Here is a 6,687-nt window from a genome sequence, read left to right on the forward strand (position 1 = left end):
AATAACAACAGAAAAATATAAGGTCCTCAAATGTACAGGGTGCCTTCCTGGACCCCATGAAATAGGCTTTTAGCAAGGAGTAAACTGAGGCTCAGAGAAGTTAGGGGATTTGATCAGGTCACACAGCTGGGTGCTCAAACTAGACAATAGGCTCAAAAGGCCTTGGAAAGAGAAGATTTGAGAGAGGATCAGATAAGAATCCACACACCCACTAAGTAATGAGGGTGTGAGCAGAATCCCATCGAGTGATGCTTGGGAGGTCTCTTCTTGTCTCTTAACAGAAACTTAGCCTCCAGGGCCTCACTTCAATATCCAAAGTCTTTCTTCATACCCCTCCAGGTGGAGCAATCACTGTTGGGTCTAGTGTTGTGTCTCTGAGTTCACAAAAATCATTCTTAGAGTATCCAGATCACTATTGTGCTCTTGTTCCCTGCATTAAGCAGGGTTCTCCCGAGAAATAGACATGTATTTATTTTAAGGACTTGGTTCCCACGGCTGTGCAGGCTTGTCAAGGCCAAAATCTGATGGGGTAGGCTGATGGGCTAGAGACTTAGGGAAAAGTTGTGGTTTGAGTCTGAAGGTTTTCGGCTGGCAGAATTCTTGTTTTTTGTTTTGTTTTGTTTTAAGTACGCTTCATGCCCAATGTGGGGCTTGAATTCACAACCCTGAGATCCAAATTTGCATGCTCTACTGACTGAGTTAGCCATGTGCCCCCAAATCTGGCAGAATCCTCTTTTGCTCAAGGGAGGTCAGTCTTTATTCTATTCAGGCCTTCAGCTGATTGGATGAGGCCTGCCCAATTATAGAAGGCAATCTGCTTTACTCAGATCCACTGATTTAAATGTTAATCTCATCCAAAAAAAAAAAAAAATACTCACACAAACATCCAGAATAGAATTTGACCAAATAGCTGAGCACCATGGCCCAGCCACACTGACTCACAAAGTTAGCCAACACATCCCCCTTCCAGGGTCTACTCTAATTGCTAGATTGTGAAATCCCCAACATAGGCACTGTCTTTTTTCTCCTCAGCACTCTCTTAGTGATGGATATACAGTAGGTACTCAATACATGCATATTGATTTGAAAAAAACAAAATAAATAAAAACTCAAAAGTGTTTTCAAAAATAGCCTTTTATTTCTACCATATCTCTTTGAGGCGAGCTCCCCACTTTCCATAGAAGAAAACAGAAGCTTATGAAAATGTGCACAGGATCGCAAACTTGGTAGTGGCAGAACCTGGGCCCCGACTGTGGTCCTTATGCTTTTCGCACTGTACTACAACGTCCTTTTGTTTGATCTGAATGTCAGAGGAGGTGTTCGGAGGTACCCTGGATCAGTATTTTATAGACACTGTTATTCAAAGTCTAGCCCAGCTACCACCAGCAACAATGAAGATTTTATTGAGGTCTACCATTTGCTTGTTGATGTCAATCCGTTATTTACTGAATAGCTATAAGCAGCTTGCCCTGACTGAAGGTGGATGATTGACCTATTTCTCTATCCATCCATTCTTCCGTCTCTCTCTTCCTCTTTCCAGCTGATACTCATGGAGCATGTGCTATGCACCAGACCCCAGGGGAGGCGCAGGGAACAGAAGGATGGTTAAGACCTAGTTCTGCCCTGTGGACACCATGATGCCTGGGGTCCCCGTAGGGACTTGGAACCAGCAGGAGTGCCCTCTCAGGTGAGGGGCAGACTGGCTGTAGGCAGTGAGACCAGTCCCTGGGCTTCTCAGGCATGTCACAGGAAGGAGAAAGAATGAGGAACGCTGCTCTCCCCTTGTCCTTTCTTGAAGCTGAAAAAGACCACATAACTTTTGCCAGGAGCAGCATTGCCCCCTGACTACCTGGTGTCTTTCTTATTTTTATCATTCTTTTTTTTTTTTTAAAGAGTTTATTTATTTATTTGATAGAGACAGCCAGCGAGAGAGGGAACACAAGCAGGGGGAGTGGGAGAGGAAGAAGCAGGCTCCCAGCGGAGGAGCCTGATGCGGGGCTCGATCCCAGATCACCGGGATCACGCCCTGAGCCGAAGGCAGACGCTTAACGACTGCGCTACCCAGGCGCCCCTTATTTTTATCATTTTTATTATCAGTTATTATAGCAGTATGTATTATCAAACATTCAGGCTCATTAGTTGTAGCAGGTTGTCTGGAGCTTCTGTTCCTTCCGTCTTCCCTCCTCAGCTCTTAACACCAAAGCCATAGAGGAGACAGCTGTCCACTCGCTGTCAGGCCCCCTTTGTAGTGCTTCTTTCCCGTGGGAGATCTACCTGCAAAGTCTGCCGGCTGGAAGAGAGCTTTCGTCCATCTGGGTCTTGGGGGACCTCAGCGCCTTCTCACATACTCTTCCATGTGTGTGGACACTCTTCTTACGTCCTCCTCATCCTTTTCTGTCCTAATTCATATGTCCCCTCTTTGGAAATCCTGTCCCTGACCTCTTCCCCCCACATCTGAAGGAGCTCCTTTCCCATTTGCTTCTCACTGTCTCTAATTTTCTGGCTTATGTAGTTGTTGACTGTCTCCGCCACTAGGATTCAGGCTCCCTGAGGCCTTGCCTGTTCTGTTCCATGTGCCGAGCACTGTGCCTGTCATGCTGTAAGTGTTCCATCACCATTTATTGAGTCGATGCAAGAATATTTGGAGCCACATATCCTGTCCCTGCACAGCATGGTGCCGCTGACCCTTGTCCCTGCTAGAACAGCCTCAGTCACAGGGAACTCGTACCTCCCATCCCTCTTTCGGGTGTTCTGATTCAGGGATGAATGCAGGTCCGTGGGGGGAAAGCAGAACCTTGAGTTGAGGTGGCTCAGTTCCACTGAACCGTTCGTTCTAACCTCTTACAGCACCTTCCTTATGGGCCGACTGGTAATGTCCCTTGGCTGATTCCTGCCCATGTTCCCAGGGAGACTGTGAGCTTCTCAGGGACTTGATGTGCTTTCTCATATTTCTGACAGCACTGGGGGCTCAAGAAATACCTGTCAAGAAATATCCGGACACAATCGTTTTTATTTATTTTTTATTTTTTAATTTAATTTTAATTTTATTTTTTAATTATGTTACATTAATCATACAATACTTCATTAGTTTTTTCTGTAGTGTTCCATGATTCGTTATTTGCATATAACACCCAGTGCTCATTGCAATACGTGTCCTCCTGGACACAGTTGATTTTAAACTCATAACCATCTAGATTTGGATAGAGCCAAGCAGCTCTCTGTTCATTCCAGCTAGGGCTACACTCTTCCCAGTAGTGGGAGTGGACAAGAATTAGATCTTGGGAACTGGTCAGTCTGGGTTTGAGTTCTGGCTCCACTACTGTGACTTTAGGCAAGTTGCTTAACCTGAGACTCAATTCTTCATCTGTAAAATGGGCGTCCTTTTTTTTTTTTAAAGATTTTTTTATTTATTTATTCAACAGAGATAGAGACAGCCAGCTAGAGAGGGAACACACCAGGGAGTGGGAGAGGAAGAAGCAGGCTCACAGCAGAGGAGCCCGATGTAGGGCTCGATCCCACAACGCCGGGATCACGCCCTGAACTGAAGGCAGACGCTTAACCGCTGTGCCACCCAGGCGCCCCAAAATGGGCGTCCTTATAGTACCCACAGCCTGGAGTTCATGGATGGAGGAGCATATCTAGGGCACATGTGGAGAGCCAGAGAGGTGAGCAAGAATTCCGGTCAAGCTGTTGCTCCGTTACGTATGCTTACTGAACATGGTGGTTCATTAAGACCAGGCAGAATCTTGCTGCAGGTGGATGGAAGAGGACAGTGACAGAGAAAGGAGCAGTAAGAACGTAATAAAAATCACAGTAGGAATAGTGGAGGGTTGCTCTGTGATACAGGGCCATACAGCATCTGGGGCTCTCAGTCACAGCCTTAGGGCTCCAGGCAAAAGATAAACTATGTCAGGCCACCTACTCTGTTTAAGACACAGTGACATCCTTAGTTTTCGATGTAATGTTCCATGATTCATTATTTGCGTTTACAAAAATACGGAACGCTTCGCGAGTTTGCGTGTCATCCTTGCGCAGGGGCCATGCTAATCTTCTCTGTATCGTTCCAATTTTAGTATATGTGCTGCCGAAACGAGCACCAGTCATTGAGCTTTAATGATAAAAATAGCTATTTGTTTTATTTGTTCATTTTTCTTAACAGAAAACAGCATGTTTTCTTTCTTGTTTCCCCAGGTTTATTAAGGTATGATGGACAAATAAAAATTGTACATTTTTAGGTTATACAATGGGATTTTTAAAAGGAATACAATGTGGCAATTTAATACATGTATACATTATGACATGATCACCACAATCACGTTAGGTAACACATGCATCACCTCCCGTGGTAGCCTTTTGTTTTAAAAGCTCTAGCACGTGAAAGGTATTCTAACTAAGTCCTCCACATTGTACTGTCTTATTTATTCCTTCATATTATATTATCCATTTACATCCTCTATGTTATCTCATTTACTCCTCACACCAATCTATGAATCAGGCACCATTCTTACGCCCATTTTACAGGTAAGAAAACTGAGGTATATGGTGCAATAAACTTGCCAGGCACTGTATTAAAGACTCCATACCAGTGGCTATCAACCAACAGGGATTTTGTGTCCCCCTTCCTCCCAGGGGACATTTGACAATGTCTGGCGATGTTTTTTGGTTGTCACATGATGTTGGGAGGGTTGCTGCTGGCATCTGGTGGGCAGGGACCAGGGAGGCTGCTAAACACCTACGGAATACAGGACAGCACCCCCAGTCCTACCCCTGACGATTACCCAGCTCAAAATGTCAGTAGTGTCCAGGTTGAAAAACCGTGCTGTATACCAGGGATCTACTTTAATCCCTACAACAACCCTGGAGAGAAAATTGAGGCTCACAGGGAGGAACTCAGCCACCCAAGTTCTCAGCTGGTCAGGGGCAGGGCTGGGGTTTGAAGCTATACGTGTCTGATGGCTAAGCCAGTGCTCTTTTTTTTTTCTTTTTCTGTTATCCGCAATTTATTTTATTTATTTGTAGGATATGCATTATTTTTTAGGTCAGGATTAATTTCTTTTTTATTATAATAATATTTTTTATTATGTTAGTCACCGTACAGTACATCCCTGGTTTCCGATGTGAAGTTCGATGATTCATTAGTTGCGTATAACACCCAGTGCACCATGCAATACGTGCCCTCCTTACTACCCATCACCAGCCTATCCCATTCCCCCACCCCCCACCCCTCTGAAGCCAGTGCTTTTAACCGCACAGGTAGATTGCTCCAAAGGCATTGGTATCCTGCATGTCAGGGATGGAGAAGATGCTTAGGCCTGGGAAGTCAGATGCTGGAGCACTGCTATCAGGATGTGGATATCACAATGAGTGAGCTACAATTTGGGGTCTCGCGTGGGAGCACGATGTGGAGCGTGGGGGAACTGTGTTCCTGCTTGACACCAAGGGAGGGGACATCAACACTAATAAGCACCTTCTGACAGAAGGAGGACATCCCATAAGAAAGTTGGGATGGATTTGGCTGCATTCTTCATTCATTCATTCATTCATTCATTCATTCATTCATTCATCCATTCTGTGTTTATCGAGCATTGACCCTGTGCTTGGTGCTGGTGATATGATGGCAAAAGAGACAGACCAGTTTCCTGTCCCCACTGCATATATATTCAAGGGAGGAGATGGACAACATTCTGACCGATAAACAAATAGATTAAGTAGGTTGTGATTAGCACCCGTGATTAGAGGATAAACAAGGTGCTGTGACCAAGGATAACAGGTTGGTGGATATTTTACGTGGGGAGTCAGGGAAGTCTTCCTGACGTGGGGCCATGTAAACCGTATGAAGGCTGAGAAGGACCCAGAGGAAAATAACAGGCAGTGGGAATGGCAAGGATAGAGATCATGGGGTAGGGAGACACTCAGAGTGTTCTAGCAGCACACGATGGATAATATACAGGGCTGCTTGAAGTGCCCGGCTGTGACTCTGTGGCAGAGACGTGGTAAGGAGCTTACACCAGGGTGCGCAGTAATGCATTGCTTCGTTCATTGAGAAAGTCTCGCTATGAATAAAATGTCGGTAGAATCCAGTAGTGTGTTTTAATGATGTAGTTGATTGACATTCTGGCCCAAGCATCTCATCTCATCACACACTGGTTACAGTTTGTGGATGGTAGCTGGTTTGAGAACCACACACTGACTAGTCCTGAAGTACCGGATGGTGGTATTTCAACCAGATCCCCTCCGTCTCTCCAGGCAGCCATGGCGTCCTGTGTCTTCTCGTCTAAGAGTATTCTTCAGCCCTGGATGGGCACCTGACGCAGCACCGGGAAATTATGTCCCTGGAATGATGCTCAAGAGTGAGGGATGGGACTTGGTGGATAAACGCTCCACCTTCCCCCCTCTGCGCTGGGATGACTTTGAGGCATAACCACACAGAGGGTCCCCAGCAGAGCTGAGCCCTGTTTGTTCACAGAGGTAATCCACTCATTAATGTGCCCTTCCACTTTCCCTCCCCCTCACCATCCTTCCTGGGATCTTCTCTCCAATTATCTACTTGAACCAAAACTCTTGTCCCAGGGATGCTTCTGGGAAAACCGTAACAGAGAGCATGGCTGAACCATAACGCACAAAGGGCAAATGATGGCCGTGGAGGTCAGAGAGCTGTGCAGGGCAGATCACGCAGGACTTTGTTGG

The 6,687-nt window shown here is 45.8% G+C and overlaps 1 non-coding gene across 1 annotated transcript; it reads right to left on the bottom strand.

Annotated features, from left to right (window-relative positions):
- Positions 1-3,990: 3,990 nt before the first annotated feature.
- LOC121103561 lies at positions 3,991-4,097 on the bottom strand. The gene has a single exon (XR_005835813.1). It is a non-coding gene; the product is annotated as a U6 spliceosomal RNA (small nuclear RNA).
- Positions 4,098-6,687: the final 2,590 nt, after the last annotated feature.

Source organism: Ursus maritimus, unplaced genomic scaffold, assembly GCF_017311325.1.
Source record: "Ursus maritimus isolate PB19 unplaced genomic scaffold, ASM1731132v1 scaffold_19, whole genome shotgun sequence".
Classification (NCBI taxonomy): Eukaryota; Metazoa; Chordata; class Mammalia; order Carnivora; family Ursidae; genus Ursus; species Ursus maritimus.